This window comes from Rhinolophus sinicus, chromosome 15 (assembly GCF_057876585.1).
Source record: "Rhinolophus sinicus isolate RSI-liver-muscle chromosome 15, RSI-T2T, whole genome shotgun sequence".
In the NCBI taxonomy this organism is placed as follows: domain Eukaryota; kingdom Metazoa; phylum Chordata; class Mammalia; order Chiroptera; family Rhinolophidae; genus Rhinolophus; species Rhinolophus sinicus.
This window is the reverse complement of record NC_142515.1, coordinates 98,998,301-99,018,017: the sequence shown is the minus strand read 5'-3', so window position 1 is coordinate 99,018,017 and position 19,717 is coordinate 98,998,301. Positions and strand designations below refer to the sequence as shown.

Below are 19,717 nucleotides of genomic sequence, written 5' to 3'. Positions count from 1 at the left end.
ACACACACACACAGGACTATTTCTTCAAAAGACAAATGTATGGGACAGTTGCATTTGAATCACAAATCCATATACACCATGTACAAACTACTCCATGGCAGCACGTTCTATTCTAATAGTTTCGTTAAATTGCATCCGTACAAAAAGGAAAACTCAGCCCCTCATCATGGCAGCACACTGCACTAATATGACATTAATGTTGGCCCCTTCTTAAACAACTTATTCAGCTGTCCTGCTGTAAGCTGATGCCTCCATACTGGGAGACAGGAGTCAGCGTTAAGACTATTGGCCTGAATGATAACACTACGTTCTAGACAAATGCCTTCTGGAAACACTGTCTTAGGTCAGGCTGCTATAGCAAAATACCATAGGATGGGTGACTTAAGCAATAGACATGTATGTCCCATCACTCTGGGGGCTGGGAAGTCCAAGGTCAGAGTGACAGCACGGTCAGGTTCTGATGAGCTCTCTCTTCCTGGCTTGCAGAGTTCTGCCTTGTCACTGTATCCTCACATGACACAGAGAAAGATATCCTTTCCTATCTCTTCCTATAAGGGCACTAATCCCATCAGGAGGGCTCCACCTTTGTGACCTAATTACTCCCCACCCCCCACCTCCTAATACCATTGCATTGGGGGGGGGGGGGTAGGGCTTCAACATATGAATTTTGGGAAGACACAACTCAGTCCATAGCACACACACAGGATTTATCCAGTTTTGCTTGCCTTTCAAGGTCCTCTCCCACCTAAATTACTCATAGGAGCACAACTGTCACACCACCCCGGCAGGACTCAGACCAGTCTGTTGTGAGTCTGTACCTCTGGCTAAGATGGTGCTACATGTCACCTCAGAAGTGATGGTAGGTTGTGTATATAGCTTTGCCAGTGAACATGTAGGCACAGGACAGTCAGCACTTTCATATTCAAGATACCCAGCACTTGAGGGAAGGACCACTATACCCATTTTGTAAATGAAGAGCAGCTCAGATAGTAGGAATACACAGGGGGGAGGAGAGAAGCATCCATGGCAGGCCAGCCAGAGGATACCGGCAGGATACACAGTACGTAGAAGGCTCTTTCTCCTGAGAAATTCAGCAAATGGAGGCCCAGCTACTCTGCCACCATGGACCGCCAGGCCTGTTGGATAAAGGGTTCATAGTAGTCCACGCTAATAAGAAGATATCAAGTGTAATTAAATGAGAAGAGCGCCGCAATTCATGGAGCTCATGAAATCCATGCTCTCCATCATTCTGTTTTTACTCAACAATATGACAACTCTCAGTGCTCTTGTGACCCCCAGAAAACCATTCTGTAGCTGAAACTCTCTATAATATTGCCAGGAATTAATCTCGTTGCTAACAGCCAGAATGGCCACTGATATTTGGAGCTTAAACTTAAGTCAGGATCCCTGACATCCAAATCATCGAGTTGTTTCAGGATAAATCTTTCATGGGTTTTGATCATTCCTACGTGATGTAACCTCAAACAGGGCCCTGGATGGCACTTACATTAGTAAGGATATTATTAAAGGAAAGGCTGAGAAATGTACAGTACATTCACACAAATGGAACGGAAATACTACACCTTCTGTCCCAAGTCATTATTAATGAACTTCAGACATATAATCAACTCCAGACAGCCCACCAGATTTTACGTGTTTTTCTAATAATGGTGACAAATTGCACTAAACCACTATGCCTAACGCAATCTCCCTTGTGACTGCATTAAAATGGTTAGACGTAGTCTTCCTAAAACCAAAACAAAGTGAGATTACATTCCAAACATAAATGATATCTGGGTTTTACTGTATATACTGTAGTATACTGTGATCTGAGAGCAGTGACCAACTGAACAGGCATTCATCAAACAGTTCAAGCTGGATTAAAACTCTCTGTGCCAGCCCTGTGGGTACAGCATGGAGCTATAGCAACTCTCCAATCATTTAATTGAATTAAAGAATTGCCCTGGACTTCCAGTTTCCCTTCACATCATACAAAAAAATCCTATTTATAAAACCAAAACAGTGGAGTCTCTGACATCAGCATCTGACTCTTGCCTCCTACATAAGGTACAGACAATGTGACTTCTTATTAGGTTGAACCCTCTTAGTGATATGGATTGAAGTTATAGAGGTTTAAGATTAGGACACAGTGGAGTGAATCCTGTAGGCAAGCGGGGACCTTGGGATGCCTCTGCCTAGCCTCCATTCACCTGGGAATTTAATAGATATTTCCAAAGATAGATGGTTCTGACTTTCCAGACATTTGTATAGAGACTCTCCTTTCATTCCTTCCTTTGGAAATAGTGCAGGTGCCAAAAAAAAAATGTATACGAGTGGACATTTTGGCCAATATTGCTCAAGCAGTAGTTCACTGTAATCAGAAGTGTCTGGATGCTGATGGCAACCACTTTGAGCACCTCTTGTAATTACAGGAGTCAAATGCGACTTGTATTCATCTTTTGTTATTGGTATATATTGAGTATTACAATTTTAATACAGTTTTCCTTTCTTAAAATCTGTATACACTTTTCTGGCACCTTCTGTAGATTATATACTCAAACAGGCATGTTAAGTTTTATGGCCAATGTCAGGGATTTTCTTGATTAATTTTTACGATATACTAATTTTAGAACCCAACCCAACATGAAGCCATCTCCCCTAATACCAACCTGCTTCTAGCCAAATAATCATTCTTTTCTATTTTTAAGGTAAACAACAATTCAAACGGAAGGCATTCCCTTTCTTTCATGCACTTCCTTTTTCTAATACAGTTATTTTGAAAACTGTATAAATCACTATTAAGTTCATATTTTATTCAACAGACATTTATCAAGTACCCATTATGTGTAGGATAGTTCTTGGATATTTCTAGGCTATTTCTTGGATGCAGAGGCTGCAAGAAAATGAGACGTGGCCTCTATCCTCAAGGGGTTTTAACTAGTTTGGGAGCATAGACAATGTACATTAAAGGCAGTTAGCATGATTAGACAATTTTAATGTACTAGATAAAAATAAAACCATATAATTTGCTGTTTAGTAAAATTCCTTAGACTGATTTCAAAATGTACAATTCGTTACACTTTTGTTGTTGCTGGTATTTATTTGCTATAACCCTGTCATTGAAAGTCATTCACTCATCATGCTTAATGTTTTTATTAATCTTCTGCCCTAAATAACTCAGGGGATAAGAGTCACTGTCCAATTTGTTTTATAGCTTTAAAAAAAAAAAAAAGCATCCTACTTCTTTCGTAAACGAACTATCACAATAAATTATGTAAGGTTTCTAAATTGTTAGACAAATCTGGCATATTTATTTTATAATAAATTAAAATGTACGCATTAGACTTGATTTTCCCACTTATCATCGATATTAGTTTCACTGGTCCAACATATTCCCTCTAATCCATTCTAAAGCTCATGAGTTATATGGCGAATTTCTTGTGATGACATTAAGAGCAAACCGTACTGGAGCTCATACAGCATTGCCCCATGCACACCTCACCATCCGCGTGCTGCGTCTCTATACTCAGCTTAATGTTTAGGGTGATACAGCTTGAGAGTTAATGCAACAAATGAAAAATATTCTCACTCTACAACTACCAATATGTATTTACAGATATTAAAAATACCGATTCCATTTAAAAGCTGCACTCAGTTGACAAGAGTATGAAGTGAAGCTATGCATACCCGGTTCTTAAATTTCTGTTTCCTGTCACTCCACAGTCTTACCTCTAGACTTCTCAAGGAACTTGGAGCTCTAATCACAACTCCAGATGGAGCTGCAAGTCTTAGAGGTCTCCTAGCTTTTGAGGGGCTCTGAGGAAATCCCCAAGGGTCATCCACATGTCAGGTGGAACTTTAAAAGGACTAGGTCAGGTGTAACATTGCCCTGGCACCAGAAACTAGCAGGTCACCAGCCCATGCTTGGGAAAGAAGAGATGAAAAGAGGGTAGCGGGGAGTCATGAGCCCCAATACCAGGCTTCAACCTGGTGACACCATGAGGAATTGGGAGGTTGGGGGGAAGTTAAGGGCAGGAGCAAATGACCATTACATTCTTCCATCACCCTCAACCTTCAGGACAGTAATCAGGGGCCAGGAAGCAGCTGGAATGTGAAGCAGGACAGAGCACTCCTGATCCAGGGTGACCCTGAGCACCCAGAAGGTCCCAGGACCCTGTGCGTTGGCCTTCAGCCTGTTGGCCCCAGGAAGTGCCCACAGAGAGGTCTGCTGGACCATGGCCTTCTGCTAGAAGAAGTGAGACCCTGGGGAGCTAGGGTCAGGGGGAACATTGGGGCAGCTGGGGAGGCTGAGCAAGGAGAACCTAAGAAGGGATTTCACAGTACAGCAGCCTCTTTGAAGCTGGCAATACTGCATTCTCAACACGGTGTCTTAACAATTAAATGCATTTGGAAGTGGATCTCACAAATAGGGAGAACAGTGTATTTTCATACAAAATGCTGGCATCAAAAAGCCGATGATCCTTGAATTACATCACTTGCATGACTCGCCTGTGATATCACATTTTTAGTACATTAGGTTAGAGAACAACTACTCTTTAAAGAAAAACCTCTGCCTGAGTCAGAATCTTCCAAGAAATGAATCAGTTCCATCATTGATGCATATGGTCTTTGGGAACTCTCCTGGAAGTCAGGCCAACAGGAATGACGTGTGAGGGCTACAGACTGGCTTGGATCTGAGAAGGCTCTCGGATTTTTCCAGTAATGACTTTGGTTCCTCATTTCCCCGTTGGTCTTCTCATGAATCTTCCCGTAACCTTATGCAAGTAAAACAAGTCACAGTCTAAAGAAAAATAAATAGCTAGAGAGTAAATACAAGGGAAAATAAGAGACAGAGACAGAAAACAGGATGAAGACCTTTAGGACCAAAGCTCCTAGTACTAAAATGAGAGCATAGGAACTTCAATATACTACTAACGTCCAGCTGAAAAACGAGTGTCAGGCAGGGGAGTGGGTGTGATAATCTTCAGGACGACTATTTTGGCACTCTTTTGTAACACTAACACCGTCAGGGCTGTCTATAGATCCTGCTTTCCTGGTGCCCTCAGGAATAGGGGTCCAGGGCTAGGTGACCGAAAGGTTGGTAAATGCCGAAGAAATGACTGGCAGTTCTGCTCCAAGTGAATGCATTACTGTGTTTCTTACAGGCGATAAGCAACAGCGGACTTTTCATGTAATTAAATATAATATTCATGTCACAGTCGAAGATTCCTAAAGCTAGGCTGGGCAGTCCCTGTTTCAAGTTTAGTCCATTTTCAGTAATTAGTGCTATAGGCCAAGGCACGCACAGAGAATGATAAATCGCAGAGATCAATCACATCAAGACCCATCTGCAGGGTCCTTTTATACTCTTCTCCCTGTCATTGCCAGCCAATGTCATTATGCTTATTAGCAATTCTAGCTGTACATCTGAGTCACCGCACCCCACATTCCATACGTGTGAGCAGCAAATTGCCATTTTTATTCAGTCTAAGGAGATTGGCCTGTTTAGTTCACACATGCAATCACAATATTCCTCAAGATGTAGGGATGATTAATTTCAAGACACCTTTAAAATGTTTATTAAAGCAAAAGGATTCATTGACATTAATAGCAGCAATGTGGTCCCACACAATTAATAGCAAAAATGCTCTACTACAATAGAGAGCCACGAACCATGATACTGAAGACTATTCCTAACTCTTCCTTAACCGTCCCTTTACAATGTTTCGTGCATTTGGTTGTCTTATCCACATTTATCATCAGCTTTGCCTTTTTGCCCGCTGACCAAAATCAGGAAGAAACATGATGGTAACAGGTCTGAAACACTTCAGAAAGAAAAAGCAGAATCAGTAGCATACAGACTGAGGCCAAAGTCTGAATGGAGTTTCAGACCAACCAAGTGACTGATGGGTATTTTTTATTTTTAAATGCCTGCCTCCAAGTTACTCCCACGTGTAGTTCTAACACCAATTTCCAGCGTGTAATTCAACAAAATTTATTGGCACCTATTATGTGCCAGAACCTATGCTAGCTTCCATTGAGAAGACTACTAAAGAGAAGTTGCAGAGCTTATAAATGCCTGCAAAGCAGGTGTGGTCCAAATGAAAAACACCTATTCTCCCAGCTGGCTGATTGTGGTTATATCATAACCACTGCATGGTCCATAAGAGAAGGGAAACTATTTATAAGCACACTCATCCATGAAGGAGAACAAACCACACACAATCATTCCTGTAATTACAGGTAGAAATGGTATTTGTTATTTGGGAGATGAGGGTGGGGTCATACTGAAGGTGAGCACATCTGGACTATGTCCTTTGTGAGGGGGAAGAAGAGTTTCAATTTGTTCGGAAACTTCATTCCTAGGGTTGGCTCAAGTCACAATTGTAGGAGTGTCAACAGTAAAGTTTAGTGCCCACCTCAGCCCTTCCCCATGGTAACAACTCACCAGCAGATGGCCCAGGCCTCACGCTCCCCACTATGTGGTCTCTGAAGACAGGGCCTAGACTTCAGATAGCAGTTCCCTGCTCTATCCAAAGCCCAGGTGGCAGAGGGGAAGGCTCAGGAAAGAAAGCTGGGTATCCGCATACGGGGCTTCTCAGCCTCCTTGTGTCCATCAGGTCTTGTATCTCCTATCATCAACCATGACCTCTGCCCTCCCTGCTTTGGCCACACCTCAGGGCATCTCCACAGCCTCTGCCCTGGCAGGAGCCCCTGTGTTCACACCAAGACTTTTGGTGTCATATCCACAAGATGAAATATCAAATTCCTTTCCCTCTTAATTCTAGTAAATAATGACTCAAACAAGAGAGAGGCTTGAAAATCACCAGCACAGAAAATCACAATTCAACTTTCCGTGTTCACTTTGAACTTCTTCTCGTCATGTAGGTTTCTCGGTTATTCCTGCTGAGGTCACAGTAAACCTGCACAGGCTCAGCTGGACTTGAGAGGCCCTCGGCTCTGAGCAGCGTTCCCAGTGAGTACCGTGGCCTCCCTGCCAAGTGTGGGGACAAAGGCGTGTTCTTGTGGGCCATGGCCCTGGAGAATATGTTGGCTTCTTTTGATGCTTGTTTTCCCACTTGTTGACCAGTCACTTGTTTGTTTGATTACTTGGATGACCCAGCGTCTACCTTCTCTCTCCTATGGTGGGAAAGTGAATGTTTGGCCTTCCCTCCTTCCCGAGGAAGCTGTAAACTAAAAGCGCCATATGCAAGACATAACGTTTCTGGAATCCTAGGGCAAAGCACCTGCAAAATCAAATCTTTACAAAGGAGTCCCCTCTACGACTCACCCCATCTTCCCAGGGAAGTCTCCACAGCTCGGATTCACACCTCTTTCACCAAGAGGGTCCCTCTTCTAACCATCCTGTGCAAATATCTACCCACTTTCAGAAAGTCCCTACACACAGAGGTGATTCCTGGATTCATCCCCTTCTGCTGCCAATAATTCACATCCGTAAGTCTGAATCACTGTCTGCAATGAAGCCCTGGGGAGTGGAAGACTCGGCTGCTATAGCCATTACTGTCCAGGCTGGCAAACTGTCTGGAAGAGCGGGACTTTCGTGTGGTCTTAAAGGGAGGTTCAGGAGGGGCGCAATCCTTCCAGCTCGGTCTTCTGCTCCATGTGAGCTACAGACCCACCCTTTGCTCTCCTGATTTTTACAGTTGGCTAACTGGTGAGACCACGCACACATGCACACACACACCTCCAGAGGACCAACCAACATCAGTGCTCAGTTGAAAGCCATACTAAGGAAGGGACTATTTTCCTAATACTGACTCAGACTTTTCAAGAAGCTTCGCTCTCCTCATGAAGTCACAAGATTACAGACAGAAGTGTTTGCTTCCTTTCATTCCTTCCCCATCCTCCTTCCTAATTGTGCCCTTTCAGACTCCCAGGAACAAGGAAAAAGCCGAATGCAGGGTCATATGCCTATAATTGTCCTCTTCCAGGAAGGGAGTAAGGTCAGAACTTCCATTGTCTCACTCCATCAAAGGAGGCTGAATTTAGCAAAGGAGTGCTGGGCCTCCATAAGCCACCAAGTAAAATTGTTGTGTGGTCCAACACAGAAAAACAAGCAGCTATCTTACTACATACCGTCTGGACTATATTCCCCAGACTCTCTAACATAAGCCAAGGCTATTAAATGAGCACAAACAAGGATCAGACTTTTTTAAGTATTATAGATCAATACTCTTCCCATCTACATACAGACGGTGCCAAAAAAAAAAATGTGTACCCATTTTAAGAAAGGAAAACTGTATTAAAATTGTAATACTCAATACATACCAATAACAAAAGATGAATACAAGTCCCATTTGACTTCTGCAATTACAAGAGGTGCTCAAAGTGGTTACCATCAGCATCTAGACATTTCTGATTATGGTGAACGACTGCTTGAGCAACACTGACCAAAGTGTCCACTTATATACATTTTTTTGGCATCCCCGGTATATCGCTCTGCCAAAAAACAAACAAAAAAATCAGGGGCTATTTGAACGTCTGGAATAATAGCTTTTCCCCCCTTTTATCCATAAAACTTACAACTGTTTCTCAAGTATAGTGTGTGGAATCAACTGGAGGGCTTAATAAAATTGCTGCCCCTGGACCACTCAGTTCAGGAGGCAGGGAATGGGTTCATCATCCGAGATGAATCTAAGTAGATGGCCGGTCCCTCCACAGTTAACTCTAGGTGCTCTCAGCAGACAATGGGAGCTGGTAAAACTGTGAACATTACGTTCATTCCTACATGGTTAATCTGCCTTCTCAGAGTGCCATACTTTCAACAGAAAAAATAAACAGCATCTATTCTAAGAAGTAACCATATAAGTAGGAGGTTATAACTACGCCGTGTAAGGAAACACAATGAGAGGGAACAATGGACTTTGTGGATTAATTAGGAATACAATACTGAGCTTTGTGCAGTTGCAGACTGACAAAACAAGTACATCAGACTGGCTCACAAAACACTTCTGGAATTCTGAAGCTGAAGAAAATCACTGACTTCACGGTCAAATCTGAGATCTTGCTTATATGACTCACAGGCGCATAACCACCCAGCAGGTTGGATATGATGTGACTATCCTGGTATTTTTTCTTTGCACTTTATTTATAATTCTCAGGAAGAATTTTAAAAATTAGTAAATTTTAAATATTATATGGGTGCATATGTCTATTATTCATTTATTAAGTAAAACTCTATTGAGGACTGGGAACAAAGACACAAAGATGGTTGAGGGAAGCCCTTGAGGTCTGAGTGTCTCCAATGCAGTGGAGGAGGCGAAGGAAAATAAATCAAGGTTAGGTGTCAAAATGGAGACAAGGTATATGGTCCAGGTGACCTATTCGAAAGGAAGCCACCTTGGGAGATCAGAGGAGACCCAGCCTGAACTGAGTCTTAAAGACAATGTTTGCCAAGGGGTGAACTAGGGGAAAGGAGAGACAGAAGAATTAAAGGAACAGGGAGGTGCAAATTTGCATGACAAGTAATTCAGATGGCTAGGATACAGGACATTGGGGGACACTAGCTGGAGGCTGATAGGGAGCGGGAGATAGAGGCCTGTTCATGGTTAAAACTTAGACTTTATCCTGAAGGCACTATGAATCCATTTAAGGATTTTAAGCAGACATATTGAAATATAATTCGCTTAAAAAGAAAAGTCCGAGGAGGCAGGGAAGATGAATTAGAGGGAGTACAGAGAGAGGATCCTTTTAAAGGGAAGATGGAGGTGGAAGGTCCATATTCAGAGGTGTGTAAGGACAGGGTGACAGTCTCAGTGATGAGCTAGATGACAGGGGAAAGGCAAATGGGTGAAGCTAGGATAACATCCATATTTGTGGTGTGCCTAGCTGAAGAGATGGGGTTACTAGTCACCAAGCTAGGCCCAAGAGAAACTACAGCTCCTTAGTCCTATTTGGGAGATAGTGGTTTTAAGTTTCCTGAGGGCGATAGCCATTAAGTAGATTACACATAAGGGTCTGATGTGCAAAGAAGTTATGATTTGGGGGCAAAGATAATATTCAAAATATTAATAACTAGTATGGACAAATGGTCAGGCATAGCTACTGACTGGTAATCAGAACAGGCACCTGATGGACCAGAAAAGATCTCAGCAACAAACAACTATCACAGCCATATGTGCATACACCAACAGAACACCACCTTGATACTAACCATCATCTGAGTGAATGAGAGCCTTCAGGGAGACAAGCAGGGAAGAGGCCACAGAACAGAACACCTGCAATGGGGGAGGGGAGGCTCAAAGGAAAAACACCTGGAAAAGGAAGATGAGAAGGAACTGTCAGAGAGGTAAGAGAACCAATAAAGGTTCGTTTCATGGGAGACTGGGCACCATAAAGCTTCAGATGGGGTGCAGTGGTAATATGGACTATTAAAGAGATGTCTTACCCATCCTTTCCTGGGCTAGACTATTTGCGATGTCTACCGAACCTGGGCAAGTTCGAGAGTAGTGCCCAAAGGCGTGAGCAAAAATGAAGGCTGAAAGCTCCGGGGTAAGGATGACTCCAGCACAAGTTACTACAGTAATACCCTGGGATGGGGGGCACTTAAGTAAATGTATTCTTCCAGGGAGTGATCTTCCACTAAACATGGTGTCTCCAAAGATACTTAAGCTGAACTGGAGCTGCAGGAGGGGAAAAGGTTGAAATGAAGCCAACCCTCACTGAGGGTATTTCCCACTGTCACACCAAACCTCACTGAGCAGCTGACCCATCTGCCCGTCTTCCGCCTCCTCAGACAAAACAGACAACAATCCCACTCACCTGCTGGGGCTCACCGCAAGGTTCTCTGAGTTCTTGAGTTTATTCATCTCAAGTCTACAAAAATCTCTTCCCTGTAAGCTTTCTCTATTTCAGTCTTCTCTTCTGTAACAGAGAATTAAAAGCAAGTTCCCCACACCTGCCTGACGAGCCTTCTGCAGGTTGTCTGAGAATTTGAAAGGGAGGCTGGAGAGTCTGAGAGGGAATGCAGAATTGCCTGAATTAAAAAAAAAAAGAAAGAAAGAAAGAAAAGGAATATAATACTGCAGAATTATCTGAGAGTGAGGATAAAGATTTAATCTTTGATAAAACAGGTGAAAATTTAGTGTTCCGAGTGCAACTGTACACTTATTAAATACTTCAAAAGAATGAAAGATTTAGGTTTCCTGAAAAAAAACTCAGGCTGAACAGTTCTTAGAGCTCAAATTCAAGATGCCATAAAAACTAATGTTAAAATATGATGTCTAATTTCAATCTTTTAGGGGGAAATCAGGTGTTGATTCACTTGTAAACCAAATCCCACGCATTCACCCCCTAACGGGCCTCGGCAGGTGCGACCTGCCCACGTGTCGAGGCTATCGCGCACCTCTAGGGCCCTGCTTCCACCGGCCTCCTGACCTTCTATGTCGTGATGAGCGAGAGCAGCTACAACAACCTTGGGCAACCCGATGCAGCCGCGTGCAGTAGCCTGGCACTGCCCGGAGCATGCTCAGTCAGGTCCTGACCCACTTCTGCTGGTCCTTGCTCAGGGCAGGGGGTCGGAGGCGCTATTTTGTTTTGTTTGCCAGGGACAGAAAGAAGGAGGAGAGAAACTGGGAGTTGCTTAAAGTCTCCTCTCTCCTTGACAGTAGTCCCTGACCCGGCCGCGGAACATGCCCAGTCTGGCTGCAGGAGCCCCAGCGTCACTGTGTGGAATCCATCTTTCCGGGTTTTGGTAGCAACCGAAGAAGAGGGCGGTGCCGGAGTAAAAGACAGGGTGGGGGCGTAACCAAGGGGCGGGCCTAGAGGAGCCAGGGAGGAGGAGCTTGGTCTCGGCCCTTGAAATTCAAGGTCCAGGACAAGTCAAAAGAGAAAGGAGGGGTGGGGGGCTACTTACAGTACCCGATCGTGGGACCAGAGTTGTGCAAGTGTTTTAGAATAGCCCACCTTTCTTAGTGAAACACCATATTGTTCATTAGAAAAAAAACAAACTACACATAATCAAAAAATAAAATTTAATACCCCTGGAGCCCTATCACTCAGAAGCCAACAGTGAACTTCCTGCTGTTTTCTTCCAGCCTCTTCTGTGTGGGCTTTAGAATTGACAGCAGAGTCACCCAGGAAGGCCGGCGAAACTTTTGATCGCAAGGTAGCTTGACAGGTGGTCTTGGAGACAGGGTAGGTTCAGGGCTTGGGTGGTCGGTTCTCTCCGGTGTCCCAGGATGTGACTCTAAAAAACCTGTTCCTGGGTGTCCATGAACAACAGTGCGACGCGACACTCAGAAGAGTTGCAGAGGAAGCCCCCCAGAGGCCACACGGACTGAATGGGGGACTCCCTGCGCCCTCCTCTGCGGGAGGATCCGCCACTCCCGCAGCTCCTCCCCGCACCGCCTCCCGCCCGTGGCTGCTGCAAAAATCCGGCGGTGACACATCGCCCGGCTCCGCGCCTCCGCGCCGCCCGGCGAGCCGCACTGGGCATGCTCGGCACTGGCCAGCTCTGGCTCCTGTAGGTGGGAAGCGCCGCACTCCCCGCCGCCCGCGGCGCAGCCGGCTTCGCTGCTGGGCGCCGGCGGAGGCGGCTCGCCCGCAGTGGGTGCTGTCGGGCGCGGAGCGAGGCCGAAGCGGCAGCTCTCAGACGGGCCATGGCGAGGGGCGCACGGCGGCCACCTGAGCGGCGCGGAGGCGTCAGGTTAGCAGGGGCACCCGGCGAGCTGGGGCGGCGGGGCGCGGGTGGCAGGGAGCCCCGCACCGGGTGGGCGGTCGAGTCGTGGCTGCGGCTGTCGCCGCGGAACTTTCTCGGGCGCTTAGGCTGGCGGAACCGGCGACGCAGGCTGAGCGCTGGGAGGCGCGGCGAGGTCCCGTCAGCAGGCTCCTGGGGATTGCAGGATGCTGGGAGATCCGTGCCGTGTGGGACCCAGGGGACCGGTGGGTTGGGGACAGCCGCCTTTCGGGCTTATGCCGTAAGCCTCCTACCGCGTGGAACGCGGTGTCTATCGGTACCACGCGCTGCCGAGAAGCCTCCCGGGTCTCCTGGGGGAAGGGGACGCCAAGGTGCGGCGGGAGCCTTCCCCAGACTCCAGGTCGCTTCGGTCACCGTGCCTCAGTTTCCCCGAAACTGGGGGCGGGTGTACTGTTCCCGCCCCAAAGGCCCAGAGTGCGGGTTCCGGTCTCGTGCCGGGAGAGCGCCGCGTCCTGATGCTGCAGGAGTGCGGGAAGCTGTGGGTGCCTGGAGCCGCCGCCACACGACTGGAGCTCTCAGAGTTTGTCGCATTTGACTCCATAGCAAGTTAACATCGAATAGCTTCATGGTGTGGAAAGGCGAAACGCGCATCATCGGCTTAAAAAAACAAAGTAATTGCAGAGTCGATTTATTTTAAGCGTGGCCATTAACCTTCCTTCCCCTCCAAAAAACTGGAGCTTGCAAGATTTATAAAGAAAGCTAGCAAAATAAAAGAAGGAGACGAAGAAGAGGAAGAGGACGAGGAAGACGAAGGTTTGCAGCTCCATTATCTGCTCACAGTGTAGAAAATAACCTTTAGTGGTTGAATAGTCATTGTATTTAAGGATACTTGTTACAGAAAAATTTGGTTACTGTGGCAATCTTTATTTTGCGTTATCTTGGTTTTTATATTAAGAACTTGGAAACCTAGCGTTGCAGAAGTGCAATGTTTTTTATCAAGTTTCTCACTTTTGTTTCTAGATTAGACACTTTTTTTTTTCAGTTGCTACTATGCTGAACATAGTAAAATCGTTCAGGATGAAATGCAAGATGGAAGAAGATTTATTTTCCAAAGAGTAAGTTAGAACAACGGTACTACTGGCATTCTACTTTAAAAAAAAAAAAAAAAAAAAAAGAATTTTGTAGATCCCATTGTGGTTTCTACTGTTGGTTCTCTCTAAAACATTTAGTACTATTACCACTCTTAGGATTATTGGATTTAATAAGAGCAAGGTAAACAATCCTTATTCTAGTGGGAACTAGTTCTACCGCTAACTAAAGCTATATTCTCAAGCCTATTTCCATAAGTACCACTTAGTGGGTTCAGTTATTTTATTTATTAAGCTTATTACAAAACTTCTTGTTTGCATTCTTGATAGACGTTAATAGACTTTGGAGGTACATTGACTTTTCTTTGGGTTGTGAACAGCTTTTAATGTTTGTTCTTGCCTGTGATGACTCCAGCTGTAATACCAAACTACTCTGGATGTTTCCCCCAAGTGGGCTCTATGCTAAGCCTATACATAACCGAGATTTAGTAAAAGGAAAGGCTTGAAATGTCCATACAACAACAATAGCAACAACATGATTTCTTTTTCTACAAATTAGACCTGCAGTCCTTCCTTTTAGGCAATTAGTTTGGTTGGTTTGGTTGGTGGAGTCTTAAATGTATTTCTAAATACATTTATAGAAAAATTTAGACATTTGCGAAACCCAGCACAAATATTGGGAAGTTGTGCTTCCCTTTTCTATAAAAAAATGCATCAAGTTAAAAATCTGCAATGAAGTAATGCGTATATGTACAGCTTTTCCTGTACAGCAGGTTCAGTGTTCTCAGGCTGCATTCCCAAGTAGAAGTTAGTATCGTCTCCCCTCACCTTTGGGTTTTTCTTGACTTAGAAGAAGCAATTAAGCCTTAGTTTCCCATTTGTGAATGTGAGATTTAATACAGATCAATAGGCCCCTTCTGGATGTAAAAATTCGAATTTTTATTTTCCAGTTAAGAAAGACAGTGAAATTTAACAAAAGACAAATTTAAACATCACTGTTGGCTTCAAGAACTCTACGTTCTCCTAACCTAAAACTAGCAAAATTGACAGGATTTAGATTTGAAGAGGGGTTTTACTATTGCTAATAAAGAAAAAATAGAAAGGTAGACTTTGTATCCATAATTGAGAAAAAGGCAATAATTTTTTCTCTTTCATATCAACTGTTGAGTTCTTGCAGCTCAACTGCTAGTCCCATAATTTTTCGTTTTATTTCCATGTCTTTAGATTGCTATATTGTGTAGTGTCGTTAATGATATTAGATACTCATAGCGAACTATTGCCTTTAAAAATAGATCTTCCCCCATTCACATGACCTTAATTTATTCAATCCTTGTTTGGCTTGCAATTTAAATATATGAGGCTATTTCATCTTAATTTGAAGTTTCTGTTCCTGTTTTTTAATGCAAGGACTTCTAGATACTGAACTACCAAATAAATATTGTGGAAAAGTTGCTTTTAACCTCCAGTATAGTACAGTCAGATTTGTTAGACAAGTGTCTTGTTTTCTTTTTTTTTTTTTTGGAATTCATAAATTGTACAAATAGCACTTCCCTAACTCAATGTCTAACCAAGCGCCTAGGATGCGGCCTGCCCTTTATTGGCCAAGCCCAGGAGGACACTTAAAACTTTGACAACATTTTGTGATCCATGGCAGGTCACATTAAGTTAGAAATGTTCTTAGATACAAGTGGCTGGTTTTAAATGTGCTCTGATACCTCCCTGGAATGGTTAGAGGATAAAGGGTTTGGTTGATTATGTGATAATAACTAGTTAAGAGCTGTCAGAACTAGTTTTTAAATTGTGCTAAAAACAAAAGTCCTGGGAATGTATTGGTCTTGCCTCTGCCTCCACCTGAGGTCTTGACGCTTTAAAATAGCACATTCATTTTTCTTCCCCCCAATCTTTTATAGTTAGGCCCCCAAGGCTGCAAAAATGAATAAGACATAGTGACTCACAATCCAGTAAGAGAAACATGCTTGAGGACAAATAAATTATAGTGGGAAGTGAGTGCTGCAGGAAAGATGGTTGTACATAGGACCAAGGAGATTTCAGAATGGGAATGAGCCCCTTGGGTTGGAAAAGGAGGGGCCTCATGAAAATAGTGGCATTTCCAGAGGACTTTAAGGAATGTCTACGGCATTGGGTAGGAGTCTTCTAAGCAGAGAAGTAGATTTTGGAGGCAGAAGGAGCACTATTAAGGTAGCTAGAATAATAGCGCCCCAACCCAAGATGTTTACTTTGGGACTTTGCAGATGTGATTATGTTGAAGATCTTGAGATGAAGAGATTTTTCAGGATTATCCAGTAGGTACAGTGTAATCACAAGAGTCCTTGTAAGTGAAAGAGGGAAGCAGAAGCCAGCATCAGAGTGAAGCCATGTGAGAGGTTCTACAAGCCATTGCTGGCTTTGTAAATGGAAGAGGTCCACAAACCAAGGAATGGAGGCATAGGCACGGACACCAAGGCTCTCCAGAGCTTCCAGAATGAACACAGCCCTGATAACTCCTCAATTAGCCCATTATGACCCAAAGAACTGAAAGGTAATACATGCGTGTGTTAAGTCACTAAATTTGTGATTTAAGTGCAGCAGAAAGGTGCCATAGGTAGTGAATATAGCCACATACAAAGAAGGATTTGGTGTGATGGAATACTGAACAGGGATAAAAGGGGGAATGAAGTAGTCCTTTCATTGTGAGGAACTCGATGTCAGGCAAAGGAGTTGAGATTTTATCCTATTATATATAAACAATGGGAAACCAGCAAAGGATTTTTGATCAGCAACATGCAATGACCCTACTGCAGCCAGATTCATCTTCCTAAAACAGCAATGTATCACTAAATCTCAAGTTTCACAGGGCAGTTTGACAAAGGGTGTCTGTCTAACCAGAGGTGGTCAGTGATGGATAGAGATCTGAAATGAATGTGTTATATAATTCAGTGCTGTGACTTGATCTGAAATGACATTTGTAGGCATGTGTGAAATTAATAGCTTAAGAAAATTTTTATTCACAATCTCTAATAGAAGAAGGACATAGAAAGTGAAACAGACAGGCCAAGTCACATTTCCTTACTTTGCTTCTGCTCATTGTCTTCTTAGCAGGCAGCTGCTCTGCTAGCTACATACCATGCAGATATGAGCAGAGAGAGCTGTGAAAGCTCAAGTTTAACATAGTTAACTTGAGAATGACGCAGTGTCATCTGGGCCAACTCTCACCAGTTGGCAGTAGTTGATGGCAGTGCTGTGGGCTCAGCTGAGAAATTGCCACAATCAATTAGTAATATTTGCTGTGGGCTCCATTTGCCAGGAGTAGGTGACAGCTACAGTATTAGATGACCTAACTTCTGTATTTAAATATAAGGAATGTAGTCATTCTTTCCAAACATATTTAGTCAGTCCTTTTATGTGCAAAGTCTTAATATCTGTCCAGTGAAAATGTATTGTCTGATTGAATTGACATCTCCACGTATCTGGAACACCTAAACCGAAGAAATCTTCTACCTTAGTGTTACAAGAGTGGCTCTGAACTGAAACTGAGCTATGTATTAGAAAAAATGAGTAAGAGAAAAACAAATTTTTCAGACAGCATGGTAAAGGAAGCCCTTGACTGGCAAAATCTGATACTGGAAATAGTAAGACTTGATAAGGATTTATCTTAATGAAAGCAAAACTGTATATTGTGTAGCTTTCATTTGCACAACTTTATAAGATTTTTACGTAAACTTCCCTTATATAGTGATGCAATAATTATTGTTTTCCATGGCAGAGGAGGAGCTGAGTGTAAACTGTTCCTCTTTTATTGACTCTCTTCTGCCTTGGTCTCTGGGACACTTGCCCTAAATGTTTTTCTGTTTGTTTGTATTGCTTTTGTTTTTTATTGTTGTTTTGTTTTTTAATTGTTCTTTCTCTAAGTGTTTGTCTTTTCTTTCCCTAGGTTCCAATCTTTATCTTCTAGCCCACTGTGTTCTTTCTGGGTGGCTTAATTTTTCCTCACGACTGCATCAGTCACCCATACAACCAATGTCTCCACATCTGTATCTTCTGTTAAGCCTCTCTCATCCATTAATACATCGATTCATTCAACACATATTGATAACTTGAAAGCTTATAATCTAATGGAGAGACAGATGTGCAAAAAGACAATTACAGTGAAAATATAAAGTGAGAAAAAGAGTGCCTGGGGCTACCCGGGGAGTCCTGCAGGGCTTTTGAACCAAGACTGAAGGCTAAACAGGGGTTTACCAGATGTGCAACGTTAGGGGAGGCAGCATAGTGAGAGGCACAGAGGTGCTGTGGGGCCCCGAGGAGCTCAAGAAAGGCAACATGATGAAGGGTGGGGAAGGGGACACTCCAGAGACAAGGTTAAAGAGATAGATGGGATTCAGACCATGAAGATCGTGTATGTCCTGCCAAGGTCTTTAGTTTTATGCTGGTGACAAAATGAAGACAGACTATATTTCACATCAGATCTTTCAGAGTCAGCTTCCATCAGCAACAACATGGCATGTGGATTGGAGGCAGGCAAGACTACAGGCAGGTTAACAAGGGAGGAGACTATTAGAGTGATGCCAGGCAGAGATGGTGAGCTCATAAACAAGGGAGAGGTATCCATGTGGGCAGGAAAGGAAAGGAGCTGTCTTAACTCCCATGGAATTGGGTTATTTGTGTCAGGTACTGCAGAAGTGTGGAAGGCACACCCTGTGAAGGGATTTTGGGCTTAGCTGCTCTCAAGGGCTCTCCTACCAAGCACAAGACTTTGCAGTACCAGAGAGAGACAAGCTTCCACCATACGAGCTTAAGCAGAGGGACCTAAAGTAAGAAAAGACTATATGCAGGGCTGTGTGTGAGGGAACAAGTCGGAACTTCATCATTTCAGGACACGTACTTTGTAAGAGAGGCATCAAAGAAATTAATTCCCTGATGCTTCTCCAGCTTCTGGGCAGAAGCATTTAGGGTTTGCCAGTAAGACTGAAAGGAAACTGGTACAGGGTGGGCTTCCCTAATTCTGGATTACAAGGTAACTAACTGTTTTAGAGTCTGGGCTGAGTTGACTCTTTGTAATCAGTCGGAAAGTGGAAGCTGGCTAAGCAGATTTTAAATACAATCCCAACTCTTGTTCCATTGAGGATTTGAGTTGGCTGATGATGCCAGGAAGAGTATAAGAGAAGGCTTTGCTCCTTAAGTAAATAAATGGGTTGGAGTACATTGCTCCTGAATTACCCATTGAAGGGGCCCACACAGTTCAGACAGGGCTGGAGGGTGCAGCCTACGGCTAATTCAAATCATTCTGACCTGTTCATTAAAGCAGTACTTCTCCTAATCAAGATGGTATGCATCTGCTCTGGGTCTGTAACTTTCCATACCCTCTTGAAACTAGTGAGAGCTCTATAATATATGTACCAGTGGAGACCATCCCAAGCTGACCAGCTAACTCTTTTCCTAGAGGCCAGGCTGCCCTGTGCAGAGGTGAGTAGATGTACAGCAACTGTGCTTTCTTAACGGCATAAAACCCACTTTCCCTGGTCCTCAGCAGAGGAATGAAAACTGCATTCGTGCTTGGTTCCATGCTTCACCCAAAACTTCTAGTAACCATTGAGCTTTCTTGTGTCTCAGATGCTATTGTTAATTTCATGTTGTGTCTGTTTCGTGCTGAAGCCAGGCCCTGGGCTGCTTTGCCCTGTTACTAGCCAGCCTGCACTTCTGCACTTGCCCTCTCCCTGCCCATTTTTTTGTCATTCCTGCTGGCAGTCCCAATTTGGAGGGAAGGTTTGTCCCTTTAATTTGGACACTCTTGAATTACTCGGTCTCTGAGTGACTCTAGCTCTTGTTGGACTTCCTGAAGCTTTTTTCCCATTCTAAAACACTTTTGAGGAACTTGAAATTAATTTCCAGAAAACACTGGAGTATAACCAGTGCTTTGCTTTACTGGGGCCTGAGCGTTTCTCCCTGTGCATCTGAACCCAGGACCTATAGC

General features: G+C 43.8%; 1 protein-coding gene and 1 long non-coding RNA gene across 7 annotated transcripts in view; one reads left to right on the top strand and one right to left on the bottom strand.

Moving 5' to 3' along the window:
• Positions 1-5,429: 5,429 nt before the first annotated feature.
• Positions 5,430-11,727, bottom strand: LOC141572719 (uncharacterized). Of its 3 annotated transcripts, none has more exons than XR_016018824.1 (4): positions 11,366-11,727; positions 10,783-10,996; positions 10,175-10,274; positions 5,430-8,460 (listed from the first exon to the last, which is right to left on the bottom strand). It is a non-coding gene; the product is annotated as an uncharacterized LOC141572719 (long non-coding RNA). The 3 variants fall into 3 exon arrangements; XR_016018823.1 differs by having other exon boundaries at positions 11,398-11,727; XR_016018825.1 differs by having other exon boundaries at positions 10,783-10,884; positions 11,398-11,727.
• Positions 11,728-12,416: 689 nt separating this feature from the next.
• The window catches only part of MFAP3L (microfibril associated protein 3 like), a 38,655-nt gene continuing 31,354 nt past the window's right edge, over positions 12,417-19,717 (top strand). Inside the window, exons 1-2 of one of the 4 annotated variants that reach the window (XM_074338314.2) lie at positions 12,530-12,667; positions 13,701-13,773. The gene's annotated coding sequence lies outside the window, so the exon portion shown is untranslated. Of the gene's footprint in view, positions 12,668-12,705; positions 13,472-13,700; positions 13,774-19,717 lie in introns of those variants that run through there. The other 3 variants (XM_074338316.2, XM_019715166.3, XM_088792538.1) reach the window with 3 other exon arrangements.